Source organism: Pseudorasbora parva, chromosome 2, assembly GCF_024679245.1.
Source record: "Pseudorasbora parva isolate DD20220531a chromosome 2, ASM2467924v1, whole genome shotgun sequence".
In the NCBI taxonomy this organism is placed as follows: domain Eukaryota; kingdom Metazoa; phylum Chordata; class Actinopteri; order Cypriniformes; family Gobionidae; genus Pseudorasbora; species Pseudorasbora parva.
Genome location: NC_090173.1, coordinates 59372614 through 59399789, shown reverse-complemented (window position 1 = coordinate 59399789; position 27176 = coordinate 59372614). Strand labels below are relative to the sequence as shown.

General features: G+C 39.3%; 1 protein-coding gene and 1 pseudogene across 1 annotated transcript in view; both read right to left on the bottom strand.

Moving 5' to 3' along the window:
* Nucleotides 1-27176, bottom strand: part of LOC137047376 (gastrula zinc finger protein XlCGF57.1-like) — a 180137-nt gene that overhangs the window by 103902 nt on the left and 49059 nt on the right. The gene's annotated exons all lie outside the window — the stretch shown is intronic.
* LOC137089640 (NACHT, LRR and PYD domains-containing protein 3-like) lies at nt 5573-22822 on the bottom strand (annotated as a pseudogene).

Below are 27176 nucleotides of genomic sequence, written 5' to 3'. Positions count from 1 at the left end.
ATCCTATTATAATGTCCACTGGTATCAATCTTAAGATATATATATATATATATATATATATATATATATATATATATATATATACACACATATATAATATATATATACAAATTAGGTTTTAAGTTATGATATACGACCACTGCACTGGCACACCATCGGGACTGTGGTCATCGTGGCCCCGAGGGGTGTGGCCACCGGCAGGCGTCCCTTATTTTTCTGTATTGAAGGTGGCAACCCTAGTCACATATGTTGGCGTAAGATTATGCTTACACTCCTCTCACCGCCTGATTTATGAAACTGTGCGCACCTCTGCAATCCAGGTGTACGCAATACTTGCCCTTGATAAATGCCGCGGCTGAAAACGATCATCATTAGAATAACACGCCCCTATATATTCAAGTCTCTGCCTCCCCCATGACCTCATTTTACGTCATGGACACACAGAAGACTGCAAAGAAGCGAAACTTCTCCGAAGTGGAGATTGAGACCATCACCAGGGAAGTGGAAAAAAACTAAATTGTTTTATTTGGGAGTTTAAAGAGTGGGATTAAAGGCACCCTCAAAACAAAATATGGACCCAAATTACGAGTACTGTTAATAGTAGGGGTGTAACGCTTCGTTTCAACAACCATTCGATTCGACTGAAATAAAACAGTCACACTGATTTAAATTTTTGGCAAAAATATTTAAACCAATTTCAAGTCACTGAATCGTTTCGGATCATATCGTTCTAAATGAACCAATATCGCCCCCCTAAACCGTATCGACAACCTCAAATCGCAATACGAATCGAATCGTTGTTAAAACGAACCGTTACACCCCTAGTTAATAGTGTGGGGATTGAGAAGTGCACTCCAGCAGAGGTTAAAATGTTTCATTGCTTTGTTTGTACACAGAATGGCCATACCTAAATGGTCACATGCCAGCAGTGAACAGTGTTCCGCAATGAACATTGCCATAGTAGCTTCTGCACTTTTGCAGTTATCCACTTTCTTAACTAGCTGTGGTAATGTAGACTGCTTTGCGGGGTTATATGGTTTTGATTTATTTATATGTTTTTTGAAGTCATACATTTTTGCAAGCATATCTGATTTGCAATATGCACATTATGCTCGACAGTCATCCCCAACTACTGGCTTCAGCCAACCTTTAAATTCAGGTAAAGACTCCCACTCTTTTCTGTACTTCTGGCTTTACAGTTTTGATTGAGACCTGTTGAGTTTCTAATCAAACATTCATTAACAGCTATATTCACTGGATTTGAACTGGTTGTTGAACTATTTAAATGTATTAAAGTAAGTTTAAAAAAACAAAAAATACTTAATTCACTAAAGTTTTGTGAGCAGTGAGTGAACAAGCATGCATTAGCATTTTTTGAAGTGCTAATGGTACTTGTGTAGGAAATTATAAATTTGTCCTTTGTTAAAAAAATTGTAACTTGCTAACCAAACAATTGTACTCTGAAAATTATGCATTTAAATTATTTTGCTAAAAATTTGAAATCCATGCGTGCTACTGCTGGTGCACTCAACAAATAATTTTTGCTAGCCTCTATATATAGACCTGTGTAGCCGCCCCCACTCTGTCTTTTCACTTCCAGTTTTTACAGCTATTTCCACAGTGATCTTAAGGAATTATGAATCAACTGCTCAGTCTATTTAACTAGCTTGTACGTGTGCTGTTTTGATTAGAGTCATTTTACAAAAGTTGCCAAATACATGTTAAAAATTGCTAAATTTGTTGCTAGGTGCTTTTTGGAAAAAAAGTTGCTAAATCTAGCAACAAAATTGCTAAGTGGGGAACACTGGCCCCAGCGTCCTAGAGCAGTGGTTTTCAAACTTTTTTTAAAGCGACCCTCTTTTTTCTTCTTTTTTTTGTCGCGACCCATACGCTTACAACCATTTAAATAAATCAAGCCAAGCATAACAATACTTGTATACAATGGGCCATTTGACTGTATTCTCCATTAAACCACTAGATGTCACAAATATTCAGCTCAGCACTTTTCCACACAACTGCTTTTTCTCCTTGATGCGTTCGCAAGTTGCACAAGTTTGCAAAAGTTTGAAATTTGTGCAATGTGTCGATTATATGAGTCGCCGTTTCATACAAGATCTGGCTACTGAACAACCTTGGAATAACACATTTGTGATTATTCAAAGAACGAGGTTTGGGCCATACAAATTACGGGAGATTTCCGGGAGAAATTATAAAACGGGAGGGGGGCGGGAGATGGGTGTGAAATACGGGAGACTCGCGGCAAAAACGTGAGTGTTGACAGGTATGTTCGCAACGCAAAGTTGATTCTGCACTAATTTGATAGCCAGGCATATATCTATGGGACGCTAATTAACTGGTTAACTGTCTGTTAACTAACAAGACTTTTGAAAGAGAGAGAAAAACAGGTAAGTCACGTATAAGTCGCATTTGATTGCATTCTTAATAATACCAGTAGGCTAAATAAAGCGAAATATTTTACTACAAACATAGGTTATTTTAGTTCCCCTCACTCCACAACAAATCCTTCAAATTTAACGGTATTCAGAACAGAAGGCTATAACTATATAAAGTCAAAACGAAATAATTTAATGAGGAACTGAAAGTAACCAGCGTTAGACTCACGCAGCCTAACTCCCTCATTCGAGTCCAAATGTTTCCATATTGGTGATACTCTCTATATCACCAACGCATATAGAGTGCGGCGCGGGACTCGCAGAACCCAACGCATATAGAGTGCGGCGCGGGACTCGCGGAACCCAACGCATATAGAGTGCGGCGCGGGACTCGCGGAACCCAACGCATATAGAGTGCGGCGCGGGACTCGCGGAACCCAACGCATATAGAGTGCGGCGCGGGACTCGCGGAACCCAACGCATATAGAGTGCGGCGCGGGACTCGCGGAACCCAACGCATATAGAGTGCGGCGCGGGACTCGCGGAACCCAACGCATATAGAGTGCGGCGCGGGACTCGCGGAACCCAACGCATATAGAGTGCGGCGCGGGACTCGCGGAACCCAACGCATATAGAGTGCGGCGCGGGACTCGCGGAACCCAACGCATATAGAGTGCGGCGCGGGACTCGCGGAACCCAACGCATATAGAGTGCGGCGCGGGACTCGTGGAACCCAACGCATATAGAGTGCGGCGCGGGACTCGCGGAGCCCAACGCATATAGAGTGCGGCGCGGGACTCGCGGAGCCCAACGCATATAGAGTGCGGCGCGGGACTAGATTTGCTGGCTGAGTGCGGGCGGTAGCTACTCGTGTGTGTGCGGATTTTGGGAGAATAAAACTATTTCCATGACTACAGCAAAATAAAAAAATCTAAAAAGAAAACATCTAGCAACAAATAAAATGTTATAAAATAAAATAAAAACAAATTACAGATGGAGGCAGAGTATAACACGTTTTTGCCGCGTTGTGCAATGTAACCAATATATTGGTTAAACAAAGCCGATACAACAAATGTTTATTTCTAGAACGCAATGGCCAAACAGATGCATTTAAGAGAAGAATCCCCTCACCGCTCAAGAGTTTTGTGCAGTGCTGAATTCTGTATGCTGACAAATCCTTTGATTATAACAAAGAAAGTTTAGACATTATAAAAAAAGATTCATTGTGCAGTCATTTTTATTGATAACAGAGCTTTGTGAGATCGCGTTGAACTGAGATGAGAGCTTTTTTGGAATTACGAGCGCACTTTGCGCATATTCTGCCACGCCAAACCACGCAGAAAAAAAAACTATTTATACTTGTAGCCTATGCGGCCAGGAGCGGGACAAAGCATGTTGCGAGCGAAACAGTATACACCTCAGGAGCAGTGCTCACGCTGAATTGGCTCCTACTGGCTATTTAAACTGAGCTGTGTAACTTTTTATATATTAAGTTGGCTATTTTATTTTGATAATGAACTGACTGCGATGTCAAGTTTGCAATGCCATCACAGTTTGCATGTTGTGTGCGCGTGATCGAGGCGCCAGTGCAAAAGAGCAGAGGAAACAAATAAAATCTGTAATAGTCATACACAAGAGAAGGACATTATTTAAAATAGCAAAAGTGTTTACTTACATTGTGCTATAAAATAGCCTAAAGAAAACAAGATTTGCTTTCTGTCTTCTGGGTTTCCGTTCCGTGAACTTGGAGGTGTGTCGCGCTTTACGATAGTGATGAACCAGTCAGCAGCAACTGTCACACATTTATTTTCCTTTTTTTGTTTTTTTGTTAATCTGTTAATTATTTAAGTTAATATATATTTCATGTATTTATTACTTTTTTATTACACGGCTCTGTGAAATACTTGATTCTGATTGGTCAATCGCGCATTCCAGCGGTACGTTATTTCCAGATAACACCCGCTCATACGGGTACTGAGTTATCTTGACCGGTACTACTTCTATTCTTAACGTTGGCGCCATCTTGTGGCTTAAGCAGCCGTGGGTTACAATGGAAGACTTCAAGGCAGCTTTATAACGTTTTTTATATAGATCTTTTTCATACACAACGCATCGATTCGAATCAGAAGGCTCTATTAACCCATCGGAGCCGTGTGGAGCACGTTATTTGATGGACAGCTGCATTTTTTATGGACTTCAAACACAACTACTGCTTGGATTAACGTTAGCCTGGACTTTTTAAATATAACTCAGATTGAATTTGTTTGAAAGAAGAATGTCATATACACCTACGAAAACTTGAGGGTGAGTAAATCATAGACTTGGTTTCATTTTTGGGTGAACTAACCCTTTCAGCATTCATTTCAACATTTAGCAAGGGCAATAGGGCATATGGCAAATCTTCAGCAATAGATAAAGGCTTAAAGCAGGTTGGAACTGTTTTCCTTCGCGGAAGCTTTGCGTAAGAGCTATATATTTAATCTAAATATTTAATCTCGAGACAATATTTTGTGTCTAATAATTATTTATTTGAGACTAGTAGCCGTGTAATAAGCGGGATAATGTACACCCAGCCGGTTTTTATCGCAGAATAAACCCCTTCAGAGTGACGCTCCGCTTCGCGTCGGGGTCCTGATCACTCTGTCGGGGTTTATTCTGCGATAACAACCGGCTGGGTGTACATTATCCCTTACATATAAGCCTATAGAATGATTTTATTAAAAAATAGATATATTTTTTAATTTTTAATGTAAGCTAACTTCATTTTTCTTAATTGTCCTGGCGACCCATTTTTTAAGTCTCGCGACCCAGGGTTTGAAAACCACTGTCCTAGAGGCATCTTCCCCTCAGCCCATGCAGGAGCCTGAGCAGGTGCAAGCGGGGGAAGCCGAGGCCATCCACCAGCGCCTCTTGCACCACGGATGAGGTCCTGGAGAGACAGGTAGAAATTTGTAGACTATTGGTCGAAATTAACTAATCATTAGTGTCAATAAATACGACATTAAAGCAAATAAATGAAAACTTTAAAAAACTAAAAATGAAGTCTGTTATTTTAACTTACCCTTAAAACCGCTGAACAAGGTCCCGTCCGAGCTGAACAGCTCCTAAAGCCGGTGGTGCTGCCCACTGCTCCACTGGCACTTCTGGGTCTGGGGTCAGTGCGTCAAATGGCACACGGTTTATCTCAGCCATGTTGTGCAAGACGGCACATGCAAAAATGATGTTGCACACCATTTGTGGCGAATAGAGCAAGGTGCCCCCTGTGTATGCAAGGCAGAGCCATCTACTTTTTGGAACCCCACGCAGCGCTCCACAGTGGCTCGTGTTCGTCCGCACGCGTGGTTGAAGTTGCGCTCCTGATGCGTCACGGGGTTTGGCACAGGGGTGATCAAGTCCAAAAGAGGATAACCCCCATCACCTAAATGGGAAAAAAGAGGTTATGAAACGAATATATTTTGAAAAAGAAATGTACTCTTATTACTCACCTAAAAGATAACCATGACCCCACAATGCGCCATCCTGCAGCCATCTGCACACGCTGCTGTGCTCAAAAATGAAGGCATCGTAGGTGCCTCCAGGCCATTGTGCCACAACATTTAATAGGCAGAGTCTGGCATCACAAATAATTTTCACATTGACTGAATGATAATTTTTGCAGTTGCTGTATGCGTAATCATTACCCGATGGTGGTATCAGACGCGGGTACAGTTGCACCTAAGACATTTAGGTGCAACTTAGGTCAATTGCACCTAAGACATTTGAAATCCCAGCAATCTCATAAAAACCCATTTTAATCATTGTTTGCTGGGCATTGTCGTATAGGAATTGGATGTAGTGTGGGATGAGAGTCCTGATAGCAGCCAGCACGGATGACAGAATGCGGCTCATGGTGGGTTGGGATATGCCAGACCTGTCAGCAATCTCCCGTTGAAAGGTTCCAGTGGCCAAGAACCCCAGTGTGGAGAGAACCTGGACTGGAACAGGTAAGGCCCTTGACCGCCGGGTCTCACGTTGGAGGTAGGGCTCCAGGTTATTGCACAGCTCCAGGAGAAGAAGCCTTGAAAGACGGAATCTGCTCACCAGCCATTCATCTGATTCATTCAGAAGATCTCGCCTATCCTGAAACACTCTTTCCCTTCTCAAGGGCGTCTTCTAAAAGCGCCAGGTCAGCCATCATTGACAATTGGTGTACGTGGGAAATCCAGTTTAAATAGCTGTTTGGATGGGAAATTACCTATCACAATGCATTATTTTACAGCATGTGTTTTCAAACAATTAGCATTTAATTTCGTATCATGTCACATGTATTGGGGTGTACAATTAGTGATGATGATGATGATGTAGAGTACCATTCATTCACATTAATAACTGCATGACAATTTGTAAGATTCTTATTATTATTATTTCGATTTTTATTATTAATGATGCTTATTGTTATTTAGAAGTATGTAGTTATTATTATTTAAAAGAAGTATTGTCAGTCTGAATTATTTTCAGTCCCAGTCCGGAAGTTTATAATTACTATGTTGTTGTTTTTTACAGTGGGTCATAATATAGCATATCCTTGTCAGTGCGTTTTGTGGTGTTAGGAATTTTTTTTCTGCGCATTTTTGCACTAACTCAAAAAGTGCGTACACCACTTCCTAAACTGGCGTAGGATTTGTGCATGCCGTACGCCAACGTCCATATTGAAAAATCTCAAAGTCACCGTGGATTTGGCTGTATGCAAGGTGTACACTGGAAATTTGGTGTACGCACTTTTGATAAATGAGGGCCAATGAATGTACACACACCGGCAGTGGCATTTGGCATCTGTCCGTGGCGACTCAGGAAGTTGTTCAAAATCCTGTCGCGCCACAGAGCCCCAATGTACTGATTTCGCCCTGTGCTACAAGACACATCGTGTACCCGAACCCGTGGACTCTGACTAGAGGTTAGCTACAATAATTAATCTGCGTCCAGCATCATTTCCTGTGTGACAGTGCTCAAGATGCTACTTGAAGATAAAGGGCCATCAGCTCAGGGAGGTAATGAGGGAGAGCCTAATCAAACGATTCGGCAAACTTGAGGACTCAAGAAATTTGGTTATAGCGTGTCGTTTAGATCCACATTTTAAGAGTCATGCATTCTCCTCTGCCTCTACACTAAACAAGGCCAAAGAATGGTTTAAAGAAGATGTAGAAGGTGCTCGTCAAAAGCAGGCTGTAACAAAGAGAACCAATCAAGAGCAGCAGGCTGATGGAGAGGAGCCTGTTGCAGAAGACCAAGCCTCTAAAAGGCAAAGGAGAGAAGAGACACCCTGCCATAGCCAAATAGACAAGATCTTCAGTTCTCTTCTTGGCCCCCCATACTGGTGATCTGTCTGCCAAGGACAGCATTGAAGACGAGTTACATCAGCACCTTAAAGAACCAGTGATTGATATCACTGGGGGGATCCACTCCAGGGGTGGAGACAGAATGAAGGGCGCTTCAAGCTACTTGCCAAAGAAGCAAGACAATTTCTTTGCTCACCACCCTCATCAGTCCCTAGTGAGCATGTCTTTAGTGAAGTGTCCGCAATTTATGACAAGAGAAGTTGCAAGCTCCGAAGAGATATATGACGACATGTTAAAAAAAAAATCTTCAAGACCAGTAGAAGCCAATTCAGAGATTGGAAGAAAAAAGGGCTTGTCTTTGGCCTCTATGAATGGGTCAGCTCTGTCTCAGCAAATATCCCCTGGTGTTTGGAAGATGTTAGCTTTCATGAAAGATGATGAGATAACTGATTCTGTGTGAATTGACTATTCTATTCTTCAGCTGGCCCAGTCATTTTTAAACAAACATGCACAGGATCCCACCAAATACGACTATATTCGCCAGACACTCAGAGAAAGTGGAAGACATCTTCTTACGCTTCGGAATTAATTCAATACATACTCTTGAGGATGATGTAAGACCTGCAAAATTTAATGTGCCGATCAAATTGTCTGGGTACGATGACGAAAAACACTGCTACCGTACTCCAAGCCTTGCATTAGAGTTGGGTCACTCACTGCAGAAAGTCAGTGACATTTTACATTGCAGAGCACCGATGGCATAAGACAGTACCCTGATAAAGTCAACCCAGATTTTTAAAACCCTCTATGCTACAAAGTGGTCTGAACTAATCTCCCACACCCCTTTAAGCACAAATTGCCCATCACACAAACTACCCAGTTTTGCTTGACCTGGCCCAGCTGCTTGGCTGTATGTATTTTGAAAAGCTGAAGGTAAGAATTATGGATTTCATCAGAACATTACAAATAATTTGCATGTCAATGCCTCAAGTTAGTAATTTATGGTTAAATTCTTTCATGCTAAATGTAATTGTGAATTTGAATAAATAACAAAATGTGTCAGTGCCTATTAATGTTTTCATTGTGGCAATATTACTTTGTAATAACTGAAAATCCAAATGTTTGCATGCTTTTCAGGTTGGTCAGAGCACCAATTACATGCCTCACTGGCAGCAGTCATTGAGAAACCTGTCCTGCAGGAGATCTAGGCTTCCCAAGCAGTGGGACTTGAGCTGGATGAAAGTACTAATGTGTCTGTACTTAAACAGCTTGACATTCATGTCAGGTATGCAACCAGTTAATCAAGCACTTGCTTTGGTCCCCATTTTCGATGGGAAAGCAGACACCACAGTAGCTGCTGTTAAGGAGGTTCTGGCAAAGGAGATCTCTACTCATCTCATCTTTGGTTTAGGGACTGACGGTGCAGGTGTAATGACAGGTAGTCATTATTCCCTGAAATGTCTTATTCACCTAACCCTCCATTAAGAGTCTGTTTTGAAAAAACAGAAAAGAAAAAAAACCTTTTTAGAAAAAACTTTTATAGGACGAAGAAACGGAGTGGCAAAACAGCTGACAGACATTTGGCCATGGCTGCTTTGTACACACTGTGCTGCCCATAGGCTTTCACTGGCCTGTAAAGATGCAGCAGACAATGTGCCACACATGAGGACCTTCAAGGATCACCTACAACAGCTGCACGTTCACTTCACTGACAGAGTTGCCAAAGTGTCCCGTTTACGTGCCCAGCTCTGTCCTCCTTGGCAGGTGCAAACAAACATATGACTCAGATCTGAGGGAAGGTATGGGATCTTTAAACTTTATTCTTAGAGGAGGTAATATATAGGAAAAAGAGAAGAGGCATATTATGGATTTAACCTATGAGAGAAAGATTACATCTCATGATATGAGGACACATGGGCGTAGGTTTAGGGGAGGGACGCTAGGTACTAGTCCCAATCAATATTTTAAGATGGCAAAATTGTCCCCACCAATATTTTAGCAAACTCCTTCGTGCTGCTATATGGATCGATTCCGTATCTTCCCGTATTTACAAGCAAAATGACGCGTTCCGCCGTATCAAACCAATACGCGACGCGATGCACAAGATTGGGTTTTAGCTGCTTTGCTGCCATAGCGACGGAGTCTCGAGAACATGCGCTGTAAACTTGCGCGCTTTTTTAAAAACATGTCGAGCTCGCGTCCACCGTTTAAACGCAAGAGGATTTCCAGATATAGGGCTGAATAGAAAAAAAGGTATCAGTGAGTCTGTCCAGTAACTTACGATGAACCTAAGAAAAAACTGCAACCTTTGCAGAGAAGCATTTCAGTGTCTCAGACTGTCTGACTGAAAGCAGCAGCGATGACAGACACATCCGTGCTTCTAGGTAGGCCATTTAATGGATAATATATTAATATAATATTCCATACATTATCAAAGCTTGGCAGACTTATTTTTCTAGACATTAGACCGGTTAATTAATAGATTATAGCCTAAATAATGTTATTAATTTATAATTTAGCTATAGGCTATATTAATAATAAATAATCCTGTCATATAAAGTTTGACATTTAAAAAAATATTTAAATAAAAATGTGACAAATAATTGCATAATAATATAGTCATAATAGTAAATTAATAAAGAAAATTTAATTTAATGTTTGAATTTCAGAACATTTTTTTCAGTACAGTGGTTACTGGTTCAAAATGACTGCTTAAAGAGACAGTGCACCCAAAAATGAAAAATCTGTCACTTTCCTTTTTAGACCTGTATAAATTTCTTTGTTATGTTGAATTCCTACCATGGAAGTAAATGGTGCCCCCAAAGCAGCCTGGTTACAAACTTCCTTTAAAATCTTCTTTTGTGTTCAGCAGAACAAAGAAACTCATACAGGTTTGGAACATCATGAGGGCGAGTAAATGATGACAGGATTTTAATTCTTGGGTGAACCATCCCTTTAAAGTGCACCAATATAGGCTATTAAAGAGTTCTTTAGAAATAAATACAATAATCAAATGTAAAATAATATCAAATGTGTTCTGTTGCAAGTTTGCATAGGCCTACTTGAGTCCATGTTTATTGTTGAGCTGTTGTCCTTGATTAATTGTCACTTATCACTACTATCACTCTTTAAATACCAAGTTCATAAATGATTTTCAAAAACTGATTCAAAACTGGTTTGGAAAAAAAAAACTTACAAACAAAATAACTTATTTTCAATATAAAAAGTGATTGTGCATGATTGTATAGCATTATGGCTTTAAAATAAAAAAATGTGGTTATAATGGAAGTCAATGGGGGCAAAAACAGCCACGAACAGAACATGAGGGAGAAACAAAAACTGATCCTGTACAAAAACTAACAATGCATCAAATCTAAAGTTGTTAAATCTTTGACATGCTCAATAATGTGATAAGAGGTTAAAAAAAAATCCAGTCCGCAATCATTTTTTTTATATTGAAAATAAGTAATTTTGTGTGCATGTTGTGTTTTTTTTCCAAATCAGTTTTAAAAATCATTTATGAACTTGACAATTAAAGAGTATTTTGTCTTTTATTATTATTATGGTACTGGATTGGGCTGAAAAGCCTCATAAATTAATAATCGTTCATTCCCAAACTATGGTGCATTTCCATACTCAGTAATAAATAATAGACTATATAATCTGGGCAAACCTGGTGGCATGTCCCCACCAAAGCTGAGACCAAACCTACGCCCTTGTGAGGACATGATACAAGTGATACCCATGCATTATATAGAACACATCTGGTAATTATTATATGGACCAGCACTACATGGGGATCCTGCAGTTCTCTTCCAATGTAAAGAAAAAGGACCATCAGACCCTCTTACCAGACAAACCTAGCAGAGCCTTCCTTTACATAAGAAATATATGCAAGGGAGCAGGGAATATGACAGAAGACATGGCAATTATGGTAGACAAGGGCTTCCTGATTAGGGACCGTGTCAAGTGCAAAGTGTACTGTCCACCATTCCTGTCTAAGGTAAAGCAGATGCCAGCACATCAGGGGAAAGAAACACAAGCCATAGCGCGACTGCGAGTGCATGTGGAACGTGTCATCAGGAGAATCAAGCAAAACAAGCTGTTTACACTTTTCCTCTACACTGATAGAGAGACTACAAAACTGATGTAAAGGAGTTTGAGGAGAGGCTAAAAGGCAAGGAAAAGGAGATAAGGCGTTTGCGAATGTGGCATTCCGACGGGAGGGGTTATAGATTTATTTCAGCGACTACGCCACCCTGGAAATTCGCAGGGACGATACCAAGTAAATTCTCTTTTGTTAAGAGACCACAGGTTCGTTATCTATATGGGTGAAGAGACGCAGGTCGCATGTATGAAAAATGACCACTTTATTGTATCAATCTTGAATAAAAGACAACTTCAGAGCAGGAGTCGCCAATCTGCATCCGACACACACACAATACAAATAATACAAAATGACCAGAAGCGGGGGTATCTGGAGGGTTGGGCCCACTGTCCAATTAAGAACGTTCCCGTGATACAATACATGCCCATACCACACGTGAAGATTGGACACAAGAAAACACACAGCACTAAGTGTGAACACCACACCACGGCACTCCAGAAACTCTCAGCTCCTGTAACAAAACAAAAACACAAAGAAAGAATCTGAACAGACACCAAAAATAACAATACAAAATGAAACATTAACAATTGAAAATATCCCTAAATTAAATTAAAGACAAATTCACACTTAACATTCACTCGGACTTCTGGCAGTCCAGTTACAATGTCAGAGTGAGGTGACATGCGTTGACTGAATGCACACAGTACTGATATACAGCCACTAGAATCAAACAGGTGGCAGTCGGCAGAAACAGATCGGCCAGCAAGGCCGCTCAGACCTCAAAGGCGATAATCTCAGAAACAGTTACTATTAAGATGATAAAACGGAACAGCACAGAAATGAAACTGTGGTAACAGCAGACTTTCAGGAAAACCGAGTGGCAATAAAACAGTCAGACTTGTAATAGCAACAAAACAGCAGCGCGAGCTCAAACGCGTTTCATGCAGGAGACCGTCACCCCAGCATCATCTATGCTGAGCATCCATGAAGGAACGGATTCTCCTGCTAAAACAACAATTGGTTAGCTCACGAAATTGAAACGTTAGTCAAAAAGGTTAACCATACATACCGAGTGATTGTCACGGAAATGCATAGCTGTACAATTACTCACAGCACGAATCACCGCGGCTCATGTTTACATTAAAACCAACATAACAAAAGCCTGCACACACACGTCACCGCAGGGCTACAGACCAAACATTCCCTCACTGAATGGTGGCGCGCCCTCGCCCTGGGGGCTGAGCTTGAAATGACACACCCTCAGGTAGGACACAGGGTTTTAAATAGACAGGTCTCAAATGCTGATAGGCCATCACTAAATACAGGGGAGGGAACTTACTCACCCTGCTACACGAAGATTAAACTTTAAAATGCAGGAGGGTAAGAAAAGCCATTCACAATTATTTCTATTTTACAGTCCTATCAGTATTCTGCTAATTTTATGTATTTTTTATTTTTTCCTTTTTCATAGTGAGTTTTGCTATCAAAACGGACTGACTTTGTGGTGGTAATTTCAAGAAGGTGCAAATATATATAGTATATATTGTAGGGGTGTCAACAATAATCGATTCGGCGATGCATCGCGATGCGGGGCATGAACGATTCAGCATCAATGCGGCAAAGTGCCATAATCGATTATGTCACTGTTTATTTTCTGGCGGACGATAAAGTTGTGAAGTTTCAAATACTTCCGGTTCCGAGAGAATAACAACAAGGAAGATGGCTGAGGCGGAGGGAGATGACCGCGATAGACGGGTTATTAAAAACGCGCTAACGACCCGAGGTGTGTAGGATTGTACGTATATTTTTTTTGCACAATAATCAATGAATCTATAATGACGAAAAACGCCGCAATTCACCTTTTGTCCACAAGGTGGCAATGTCTGATACGCAATGATGAAGTGACGTTTCACTCATAATTACCTCTGACAGAAAACGAAACAATAATCTGCAAAACTTGAAATGGCTCAGTGATTTACCGCAGAGAGCAAATACTAAACACAATCATATGTCACTGTCTCTTGATGATGGATGTGGTCAAGAAGCTGTCAGTGATCAAAATATTGATTTTGAAGACATTGAAAATGAGTTTTGAGAATATGCTGGAGATCGCGAATATGAGGCAGATGCTGAACATACTGGTAAACGAGCTCTGACGAGGTCATATGATGGTATTAAACATCTGCTCAAACTGAATCCTTCCAAGCTCCAAAAGGTAACGAAATAGGTTTTATTTTATTCTTCTGTAGCTGCTACTCTAAAATCAGGAGTTTTATATATTATCACGACAGGTAGAGATCTATCCATGTTAAATATAGATCTGGGTCGCTAACGACCTGAATATGTAAGAATGTTTGGTGAAACAGTCATGCATTTAAGGGCTAATTGCATTTTATTTAATTACATTTTATTTTATTTAATAACTTTTATGTCAAAGATACAGGAGACACATAGCAGCCAATACAATCTGTTGTTTAATATCTGCTTGTATTGCCTCATGACTGATGAAAAATGTGCTTTGTGTGCAGTAGAATTTTGATGCATCACAATGCATCGTAGAATCGAATCGAATCGTTACCTGGTGAATCGTAATCGAATCGAATCGTGAAGGAAGTGCCAATGCACACCCCTAATATATTATATATGTAAGAGATAAACACAATGACAGTTAATTGCTAAAACACTAAAACCCATTGACGGAACAAAGTTCTCAGTTGCCTGAACTCACTTAGCTAATTGTGCAGTCTATTGTCAATGACTTAAACCATTTCACATGGTAAAACACAATTTGCAGATCTCACGTAGTCTTTTCAGCAAAACTCTAAACACATTCTCATTCTCAAAACACATTCTGCACTATAATCCACATATCATCCATACTGGTCAACACAAATGGCAACAATCAAATACAAATATATAATACAATGTCATTGATTGAACAAAACCACTCAAAAGTGGTTTAATTAGCAATTGAGAAAAACTGTAGTAGCAGTAGTATTTATTATAAACTTTTAAAGCCCAACTCGCCTATACTTAATTTTCTGCGTTCTTCTCTATTTCGCACGAGCCTTTCAAAGTGTATTACTTTGTCCATAAGCTCTCAAGTGAACGTTGTAGAAAGTTACAGTTTTTGCCCGTTGCTTTAACACATTTTGTAAAACTTCGCTCATTGTGCCAAAACTCTACACACAAGTAAATATGGCACAACACTAGGAAATATACCTTTCACATCTGTGTCAAATTGAAACTCTACTATCAAAACATTCCTTTGTCAAAATGTAACTCTGATGACAAAATGATACACACTTCCATCATATGAATACACTTTCAGATCAGGGGGAACACACTAGTCTACTTTATATAAAGCACTGTAGTCTTTAATTTTCACTGTTTTTATTCAGTTCATGAGTTGGCATTCTGTGAAGCAATGCAACACTTACAGTTTCTGTTCTGTTTTTCCAACAAAGGTTTTAATAACAACCAAAAATGTAAGTACTGAAATGTTACAAATGACATAATACTGTACATCACAGTACAATCTCAATGGTACAGTGCTATGTACTGTACTGTATGTTACACAAAACAAAAAAAAATTGCTACTGAAGGAGCACTAGCCAAGGACCAAGGAGAAAGCAAAAGAAGAGGTCCATGTGTCCAGTTTCACTCTCGAGTGCCTTGTCCACCGCAGTCTTGAGCAAATCAATCATGGCTTCATTTTTCTTTTCCTGTTCTGTAGACTCTTGATCAAATGCACTTTTCTTCTTGATGTGTTGACCCAGATATACATAAAGGGTCTTAAGCAAATTCATTTTGGTTTTATTTGTGTTTTTCTGTTTTGTAGATTCATAAACACACACACTTTTCTCTTTAATGTCTAGAAACATATGTGCATAAAGGGCTGCAATAAACTCTTGAACAAAACAGGTGCCAAGAACAATCCCTGTTTCCTTATTAAAGATCTGGGTACACATGCCTGAACAAACAGATGCCTTATAGACGTCAATACCCAACGTGATCTCATGAAAATACGTGAGTATTTTTACGTAAAGTGTGATTCTACTACACGTACATTTACTAACGTTTTCACACACAATAAAACGTACAATACTGACTTATTAACACCACTAAAATGTACAATATTGCCGTATTGACAGCACTAAAATGTACAATATTGACGTATTGACAGCACTAAAATGTAAATTATCTACGTATCCAAGTGTACGTGTAAGTTACTAGGCTCCCATAAATCGTGGCATTAATATTGTTTATTTTATATCCAATAGTCACATCAATATATGTTTTCAGTCACATTTATTAAATGCATTTTACTAAGTTAATCAACCTAATATAAAATAACAGAAATATAAAATAACATTTTGCTCTCGTGACTTCTGCTACAAACTCATTTCGGATGACTAGATAATGTTAAAAGAAGACTGAATTTTAAAACCGTCAGATGAATAACATTCTTGCCAACCATTTTGTAGTATTTAGCTTGTTGTTTGCTGTGAGACATAAAAAGGCATTTTCTCCTATTCAGCAACTGGCGATCACAAGATACACCAAAACACAACATCAATTCACAAAACACAACACTTTATTCGTTCGCTGTAATCCAAATCGTTAGAATCCATATGTTTGCGAGAAACAAATCCAAATTGAGCCCGGTGATCTTCATCTCCTCTCAGTAGCGTGACGGTAAACATCAAATCTCGCGCTCGTTGTGAATTCAAATTTAAAAAACGCGCCCTCATGAAGCGTTACGACATGATTTACGGCAGTGGCATCGAACGCTCATTGGCTCTTGCCTGCTTCGTCACAGATTTTTGACATGCCGTGTTTCAGTCGATTTGTATTTGAAATGGGAAACGCGCAACTTCACGGAGAGAAGCCGGATTAATATTTTCATTGCTTAATAGCTAACATTCTGCTCTGTACCTCATACAAAACTATTAACGTTATATACCACCAGAGAGGACTGCGACTGCAACACATCTTCATTTGAACTACTTTTGGTACCGCTTTTGACATTTTTGCAATAAATAAATGATTGTGATTACACTGGTCTGTCTGTTATGCTTTGATTTATAACAGTACGTTGTTTTAGTAAATGCTAATGGGTAGGTTTAGGGGTAAGTGTAGGATTAGCCGTTCAAAATATTTTTTTTAATGCTATATTGTTATCAAAATCGTCATTTTCCAACGTTTTACCTTTTATTTTCTTTATATTCTGTATTAAATTGGTAGGTTTAGGTTTTGGGTAGTGTTAAGGGATCGTACATTAATCAATAAAATGGTCAAAGGGAAATTATATAGATATCTTTATGATATAACAAACAAAATGTTTTTACCAGTATAAAGTTTTGTATTCTTAACAAAAAAGATTTCATGATGGATTCGTAAATATTTTACGTTTTTTAGCTGTAAAAATGTAATAATACTACGTTTAAATGTTGCAAATACGTCTATATTTTACATTTTAGCACTTCTCCAAACATACTAAGACGTACGTTTAGTCTCTTTGAAAGTAACGTATTAATACCTGCGTATTAACGATGAGACCAGGCTGCAATACCACAGGCTTCCAGGTCTGATTCGTAGAAGATAGGCTTGTTTCTTTCAAACTCTTGAAATGCAGGTTTCCCTTCTGAAAGTATGGCGTCTTTATCCCAGGAGACATCTGGTATGCATTTCCATCATACTTTTGTCTGCTCTGCTGGATCTGAAAACAGAGAAAGTGTGTATACATTTGTTTCAGTGCCTTGGGAGTGTCTTCAGTGTTTGATTCCTGCTGTGTTTTAGAGATCTCATCATCCTGAGTGTTTTTCACATCATTATTTATTTTCTCCTCAAAAATGTTCTGGAGAACAGTGGCTGAAATCCAGCAGAAGACTGGGATGTTGCACATGATAAAGACACTCTTTGATTGTTTAACATGATCGATGATTTCTTTGGCCATTTTCTCATCCCTGAATCTTTTTCTGAAGCACTCCTCCTTTTGTGCATCATTGAATCCTCGTATCTCTGTCAGCCGGTCGATGCAGTCAGGAGGAATCTTACTGGCTGCAGCTGGTCTGGTGGTGATCCAGATGAGAGCAGAAGGAAGCAGATTTCCTTTGATGAGGTTCGTCAGGAGAACATCCAGAGAGGCTGGAGACAATGCAACGTCTCATTACAGTCAAACTTCAGAGGAAGGAGACATTCGTCCAAACCATCAAGGATGAACAGGACTTTGAAATGATTCATTATTTTAGGGTTCAGTCCTTTTGTCTTTTCTTTCTCCTTTAAGTTCATCTCTCTGAATGAAAGTGGAAATATGAAGCTGATATCTTTATTTTCCCTTCAGCCCATTCCAGAACAAACTTTTCCACAGAGACAGATTTTCCAATGCCAGCAACTCCTTTTGTCAGTACAGTTCTGATCTCCTAGTCTTGTTCAGATGCTTTGAACAAATGTGTGCATTCAACTAGAATCTCTTGTGATTCATGGTGCCTAAAAGCAATTTCAATCTGTCGGACCTCATGTTCAGTATTGACCTGTTCACTGCCACCCTAACTGATATAAAGATCTGTGTAGATGTTATTCAGAATTATGGAGTCGCCTTGCTTTGCACTTCCTTCAAACACACATTGATACGTCTTCTTCAGGCTACACTTTAGCTGATGAATGAAGCACAGCTCATCTAAACACAGGAACAAAAAACAGATGATTTCAGTCTTAATTTCCTCTTCTACATTTATAAGCGACAATCTGGCAGATGTTAATGGGTCTCTTACCTTCTAGAGCATCATTGCATCTTGCTTCATCTCTCAAGTAGTGTAGTGTGAGATCAAGAGCTGCTTCTTTGATACGGCATCTGTTCTCATTAAAGTCCTTCAAAACAAGATTGTGTGTTCTCTTTTTGTAATATTTTCTTAAACTTTACCAGCTCATTCTTCAGAAATGTGATTATTTTTTCTAAGAAAGAAGACAGAACAACAATTTAAAGCAAACTGTACATCCATTGTTCTGGCAAACTTCAAATACGAGACGGTCGGGAGCTTCCTCTTGACTCATGATCACACCCCACTCCGTTTTGTTCCTTTAAAGTTTCTCTTGTAATTTATTTTGAACAAAACAATACATGAAAACTAGCAAAAATAAATTGAAAACAAAGTCCATGTGTTCATTTGAGTGCAAGCACAGTCAATGATTGTTTCTGCTCGCTCCCTCCCGGCTGCTTGATCTGAACTCCTTCATTAACTAAAGCCCCGTTTCCACGAAAATTACCCGGAACAATTTGTACCAGGAACTTTTCTTCGCCGCTAGATTTAAAATGACGATGTATATTATTATCAGCTATTACAGACATTGCACGTGAGATGGCTGAGACGAACGCGCGCCATCAGACAGAGAGCAAGACTGATATTTACTGAACGCAGAATGAACCTCACAAAAGACTTTTAAAAATGCCGGTTGAAATAAAGTGCTGCGTGAGCTCAACCAATCAGCATGTTCAGTGCCCAAGTCCCGCCCTCGAAAGGTCCTGAACTTTGAAAAAGTACTACCTCGCGAGCAGGGCCTTTTGAAGGGGGAAATATTTACCCGGAACTTCATTTAGACCCTGGTTCCTGCGGTCTAAACACACCGAGTACCACCCAAAGTTCCTGGTTCCTGGGTAAAGTTCCTGCGGTGGAAACGGGGCTATAGAGTGCACTTGTGCGTCATTACCATATAGAGTTCACCTACAGAGGGAGCACAAACTCAAATCAACATAAATTGTTATATGAACGAAAGATTAATTAAATAAAGATATTCATTTTAAGAAAAGTTAAATATATCACTTAAATTAAATGGAATAAACACCATAAATAAATAAATGGCTCCTACATCCATATTTACTCAAAACTATTTATTCATTAGAAGGGGTCATATGATGGTACATGCACTTTTACAAGCTGATTGTATGGAAATGTGTTGGTAGTGCCTGTACACAACCATCCTATAATGATGAAAATCCATGAAGTGTTTATTTTTTAATCGAGCCGTTTGACAGTGTGACGTCACACAGTTAGACACCCCTCCCACGACTGTTGATTGACAAGCAGCGTTTTACATCAGACCCGCCCTGAGCGAGCTCAACCTGTCGCCGTCATAGTCCCCCATTGTAGAGACGCTGGAGCAGAATGGCGTCTAAGCGATTGTGGTGTTCTGTTCTTGGGTGTAATAATGAACACAGCAGTAATTCTGATGTTCCTAAATCCGAACCACTGAAGACGCAGTGGCTGAGTTTTGTTTTTGTTGATTGTCTGTGCGAACCGTGAAGCATTTCTCACCAGATTGCTTTATAACTGAGGGTTAGTATGAAGCAGGTTTTGCTAATAAGCCTAATAAGGTTTTGCTCCTGGATTCAAATCTGTACCATCTCTTCCTGCTGCATCTCCAGATGAAGTGAGTGTAGTTTGAAACGCTTGCATGCTTCAAGATGAATGCAGCTAAAGTTTACAGGGTAAACTTAAATTACGGCATGCTTTCTATATATGACGGTCTCAATACAATTCATAATCCCACGTTTATAATCGCGTTTATAACAAACTGTGAACACTGATTTTAAAGTTAATGTGGACGTGGTAACACTAAGCTTAATTATGTAGATGGTTTATAACGGTGTCTGTCAAAAAAAAATCATGTTGTTACAGTTATTACAATGCATAGATAACGTTATGCATCACTGACAAACCGACATTAACAGAAAAAAACTTTTTATTGGCATTAGGTGTAACATCAATCTGTCAATGAACTAACGTATTCATCCGTAAACACATAGCATTTGCGCTAACGTTACCCTGCCAGTACATAAAGATAGATCAAAGTGACATTACGTTAACCAACCATTCAGAAACGTCCTGTTTAGCCTAAAATGTCGAATTTCGTTGGAGCTGTCGTCTTGTCCCAGGTCCAACTGCGGTTGAAATTGATAGAGTTGCACATATCTTTTTTACGGTCTATGATCTGTCCTCAGAGACTCACGTTTCACCTCTACGTGCCGCCCTACAGAACAGAGAGGCGGGTTTATTTATAATTTAAAGCCATGTGCAGCGAAATGGCTTGGTGAAAACAGAGCTGTTTTTGACCAGGTAAAATTAGTGTTTTCCTACAATACTAATAAGAATTTTTAATTAAAGTATATTACAAAGTTTTCATTTAGACACTAAAGAATCAAATGAACTTGTATAAAATGGCATTATACGACCCCTTTAAAATATCTGTAAAAATAAATAAATAAATCAGTTAAAAAGACAAACATTACAACTGTCATTTTTGACAAATTAAATTGTTTTTTTATATATATATATAAAATTTTATACTTATTTTATGTGTTCTTTAAAAGTAAAAATTGTGAAGATGAAATATAAATATTTATAAATATAAAACACTGAAACGTTTCAGACGCAGTCTCTTTTCTGCACAACGAAGGAAATCCTGCTGCTGTTTTGAACATTTCATGAGCTCTTCATGAGTTCTCAGCGGGTAAAATAATGCCACATGTACAAGCAGAAAATGGCTGCGCGTTTAATCCAGCACACAGCGTTGTTTTGAATGTTTTGAGCATTTCATGAGCTCTTCATGAGTTCTCTGGTAAAAAATAATGCCATTTGTACACGCATAAAATGCCCGCGCGTGTAATCCTCACACAGCATTGTTTTGAATGTTCGGTAAGCAGCTCCTACATCACATAAGCCGACCAATCAGGTTGTGAGCGTCTCCCTGTGCCTTTGGTTCGGTAACTTTAGGTTCGCTGTTAAAAATGCCCGTGTGAACGCTAAGCGGACCATTGATTTCAAGTCACTGAATCGTTTCGGATCATATCGTTCTAAATGAACCAATATCGTCCTTAAATCGTATCGACAACCTCAAATCGTGATACGAATCGAATCGTTGTTAAACGAATCGTTACACCCCTAGTATTGAATGAAGTGAATGGATTCAAAATGTTAACACGTCCAACTTCGCACAAACTGCACTATTTATTCACGTCACTCGCGTCTGGTGTGAACGCAGCATAACTGTAATGTGTGCTAAACCGGAACTGAGATACCGTCAAACGGAAGTATCGAGTGTCATGGCGACGCCCACTAAGACTTGCAGGAAAGTTGTGGACTGACAGACTTAACTGCAAAATAATTAATAATTCTTAAACTTAACCTACCTAGAGTCTCCAGAAGTGCAAAGTGTCAGGATCTCAGAGACTAATATAAGGTAAACAATCCTAAACAATCATCCACCACTTAATAAGAATTAGTGTGATCAGATCGCTTTTATCTTTCAGAATCTGCCAGGAAATTTTGGGAGTTAATTTTTACAAATACACATTACGTTACTGGTGGCCAACGGACCTGTCATTTAACAATTAGCTTGGTTGCCGTCACCGGCATTTCTTTATAACTAGTTAAGTTGTATAAAGTAATTTAACGTTAATATTATACCATTCACAGCATTATTAATAGCTTTCTCGTCATTTTTTAACAGGAACCAAGGAACAATTAGCTGTTTACTGGGGGGAGAGACACCGCGGCGAACGGATATCGCGAAAGGATATCGGCAGCTGCGGCGCCAGGGGGGGTCTTGGGGGGTCTCAAGACCCTCCTAAAAAATGCCTTGACCCCCACCCACCCTCTTCCTGATTAAAAAAAAAAAATATATATAATATATATAGATTTAAAAATGTTTGTCTTCAAACTACGCAGAACAATAATAATTAATTATTTATTCGACATATAAAAAAATATAAACATAAGAATTACTATTGCGTCACTACGTTCAAAGCGCTGCCGTGAACCCACAAGAGCTGCTACTACGTTAAAGCTATAGCTTGAAGCTAAAAATGGCGGGCACGGATGGGGGGAATCCTGACGGCAGAGTGGATTTAACGGGGGATTTAAGCCATGGCCCAGCCGAGAAACCAAGACAGCCTCAACTAAAATCATACCCGCGTCGTTCTTTTGGATCACAGGGGCAGCTAGCATCCAGGGGTTTTAGTTACTCGTGGTTCAAACAGTACCAGTGGCTTGAATACTCTGTGTCAAAAGACGCAGCTTTTTGTTTTGCATGTCGTCATTTTTTTCACAGTGTGCATGGATGTGGTGGTCACTCAGAAGAGTGCTTTACCCAGGAAGGGTTTAAAAACTGGAGAAAAGGAGAAGAGAAACTATCGGTAAGAAGCGAATTATTTAATCTTCAGAATCAGAAGTGATTGCTGTGTAATCTTTTTTTATTTCTCCCCCCGTCATTCACATAGGCGTATTTTGGAGAAGCTGAGGCTCGAAGGGTCTCCCACGCCCAGGCAAAAAAAAAAGTGGGACAATTTAAAAACCAAGTACAAGGAGGGAGACAAGTATTGAAATAATTGTTAATGCAAATTTTTATGGACTTTGTGATTTCTGAAGTAATGTAAGCCTGACAGACTTGGGCCTGCTTCCAGTAAGTATATGCAGTGTAGTGTGTAGTGTACAATAGTACTATTACACTACCGGTCAAAAGTTTTGGGTCAGTGAGAATTTTATTTTTATTTTTTGGATGAAAGAAATCAATAGTTTTATTCATCAAGGAATAATTATTTTGATCGAAAGTGACAGTAAACACATTTATAATGTTACAAAAGATTTTAGTTCAAACAAATGCTGTTCTTTTGAGCTTCCTATTGATCAGAGAATCCTGAAAAAGAACTGTAAAACTGACAGACCAGCAACTGTTTTCAACATCTATAATACATGTTTCTTGAGCATCAAATCCTCACATTATACTGATTTGTGAAGGGGTCATGGGACACTAAAGTTTTGGTCACAGGAATAAATTACACTTTACTGTATATTCACATAGAAAACAGCTGATTTACAATGGAATAATATTTAATACTATTACTGTTTTTGTAGTATTTTTTTTAATCAAATAAGCGGAGTCATGGTTAGCAGAAGATAATTCCTTCACCTCGATCCAAGAGGAAAAACCAGGGCCAAGCACTGCACAAGAGGCAGATGAAGGGAGAGGATGAGGAGGAGGAGAGAGTGAGAGACAGGAGCAAAGAGAGAGCAGGGCACAGAGGAGAGAAGAGGAGAAGGGAGCGAGAGGATCCAATCCTGCAGCTATTAAAGGAGGATATTAAATACCAGAGGGAGGCAGATGAGAGGAGGAAAGCAGAGGCCAGAGAGAGGGCAAATCGGGTTTTTTTGCTGTTGGAGAGGTTAGTGGAAAAATATAGTAAATTAAAATGAACTAGTTTTGTCTTTGCCCCTTATTTATTTAGTATAAACTGTAAATCCTTTTTTTTTTTACTTGTTCTTTAGACTGCAATAGAAAAACAAAGTGAATCGAAGATTATCTTCACCCTTATTTACAACGTTTTGTGATTGGCTATTCCAAGCTCTACAAAAACATGAATTTTAACTTTGTTACATCATTTTTTTTATTTAAACATCTATTTTAAAACCTATATACATGAAACAGCAAATAATTAAAACAACATTCTTATATCTACAACTATATACAAAAACTCAAACATTTACAACTATATACAGCACAAGAAGAACCCAAGCGGTGCAGCAGTTGTTGCTTCAAGGCTGCAGACAGAAGAAGAATGTTAAGGTTAGTCCAGTGGTCATCCAATCTGTCATGTTAGATAATCATTGATTCTGCAACAGTTGCAGTAATATTTAGGGGTGTAACGATTCGTTTAACAACGATTCAATTCGTATCACGATTTGAGGTTGTCGATACGATTTAAGGACGATATTGGTTCATTTAGAACGATATGATCCGAAACGATTCAGTGACTTGAAATCAATTCAGTAACTTTTTAGCCAAAAATTTAAATCAGTGTGAAAGTTTTATTTCAACCGAATCGAATCGCAGTTAAAACGAATCGTTACACCCCTAGAAATATTGTATCACTCAAAGTAAATAAAATATACTTAATGTACTTTTATGGTTATTTGGGTGTTTAAAATTGGTGGTGTTGTATGTACTTGGATGCAAGCGCAGCAGGTCATAGTCCACACTTAATTATTCACCTGGCAAAAATAGTCATGATCAAGAGGTGCCTCGTGGAGTGCAGACACCTCGTTGGTCAGCGCAAGCACTTCCACTCCGGCTCTCCCCCCCATCAGGATCCACAGGAGGCTGGATGTCCTACTTCTCCTCCACCTCTTCCAGTACATCACCGACACCAACACAAATGTTGCGCAAAATTACACTTGCTGCCACCACCTGTGCATAAGGAAACAAGACTGTTAAGATATGAAAAAAAACATGAACACAGAAGAGTGTGGCTTTAGCAGTGTTTAAACATGAACTGTTATTTTGAGTAGCGTAGCCTACTATGCTTTGATTAAGAAATTCACACAGAAGTATTGCAATGATTTATTACCTTAGGGACAAGCAGTGTATGTACTTCAAGTGCTTCTAAAAAGATCCACCTGGAGCGGGTTTTCATCATTCCTAATGCACGCTCAATGATTGTGCGAACTTTGGAATGATGGTAGTTAAACCTTTGCTCTGCCATGCCTCTCACTGGCCTCTTATATGGTGTAATAAGGGCCGGGGGTTCCTGTAGACATGGGTACCCACTGTCAGCGCTGCCTGTCAGTCTTCAGAGCCCCCATCAGCTGCTGTATATGAAGTCTGGCCGTGTGTCCTCCCCGCCATAATATCGCTGCAGGACTGGCACTGTGGCATTAATATCACAGTAGTGGCGAGCCTGTACAACATGTAGAAGAGAGGAAGGTTTAAGTATAATTTCAGTTTTGCCTTTTAGTTAATGTTTATTAAACTATAAAACATATTGGCTCAACAGGTTTGCAGACGGGGGGATTTAAAGCTTTTCCCTTTTACTGGTCATTCACCTTGTAATTTTTACTTCATATAGGCTATCCTTTTTTGAGTTGTTACTTGAGTTGTAAAATAGCATTTTATCATTTTACCATTGCATGCGTTTTAACAGCTGTAATGTTACCAGGCTTAACACTTTTTATGTTGTGGGTCAATTTGTTAATTTATTTTTTTCAAAATAAAAAGTGTCGATTGAAAAGATGCCAGCTCTGCTCATCTTGTTTGTGAGATAGGACAAGTCTTTAACAAATTAGTCTTAAATTGTATATATTTTTAAATATCCAATATCATACCACCACACCGTTGCCATGGATCGTCGCTATGGACGCAGTTCTGTTCACTCAGGCAATATAATCGTATTTAAATCAATAAACTCCTATTTAATCATATTAATTCTTTGACTGTCATGTGTGTTTAAACAGTACGGGTCAATTTGACCCATAACATAATAGATATATTTTTATAATTAATGATACGAGCGCTTACGTCACTTGAACATCAGCACCGTCCTTACGCTAACATTTTATGAAAGTTACTTACCATCTTTGACGCCAGAGGTGGCGACAAATTAACAGTGAGCCTGACGCCGATGCTGCCTCACCATCTCCATCTCCGAAAAAATGCTGTACAGCAAACACACCATCATTACTACTTCTATTTTAAGCACCGAAATCGAAACTTTTTACTGACGTAATGACGCAATGACGTGCACTTGCTAGCCTGTTCCATTTGCGTGTTCTCCGAATCCTAAAGAGGAGCCTCGCCTAGCCTCTGAAGGAAGTGACTTGGAAGCATCCTTGACATTGAGAAACACCTAGAAACTGGCGAACGGCGGTCTTTCGAATCAGCTCTGACCGCGACTCTGGAAGACTTGGAGTTAAGCTTTTCTCTGAGAAAAGAACAAAGAACGGCACTGAAGTCATTCTTAAAAAGGGAAGATATGTTCGGAGATTAGCCGACCGGATACGGCGAATGTTTAATCTGTCAACGAGCTCTGCTTAGTGACGTGTCGTTCATGAACGATTCGTTCATTTTGAACGAATCTTTAAAAAACAGCCCTGGACGTTCTCCCAAATAGGCCCAGCATCCGGCCATTCGCCCTTAGCCGTGCGCAACAGACACAGTACTATGGTGTACTTGTTACATGTATACCCTGTCTGCTTGCTAATAACTCCGTGGTACAAGAACCAATCAGGTTAGTTTTTTTTCTATAGACTGTACTCACAAAGATATAACGATCAAGATAAACTTAAAAATGTGCCGCAGTTGTCCTTTAACAACACAGGCTATTTCAGAGCATGGCAACAGTGCATTAATTTAACGGATGCAAACAATGTATTATATGAACAGGATGCCAAGTGCATCATCATAAAAAAATCCAAACAGTGCATCAACCCATGCAAACAATGCATCCATTTTATAGAATGGCAACTATGCAACATCTCCATACAACTGATAAAGGATATGTGAATAACTTTAATAACTACAATGTGTGTA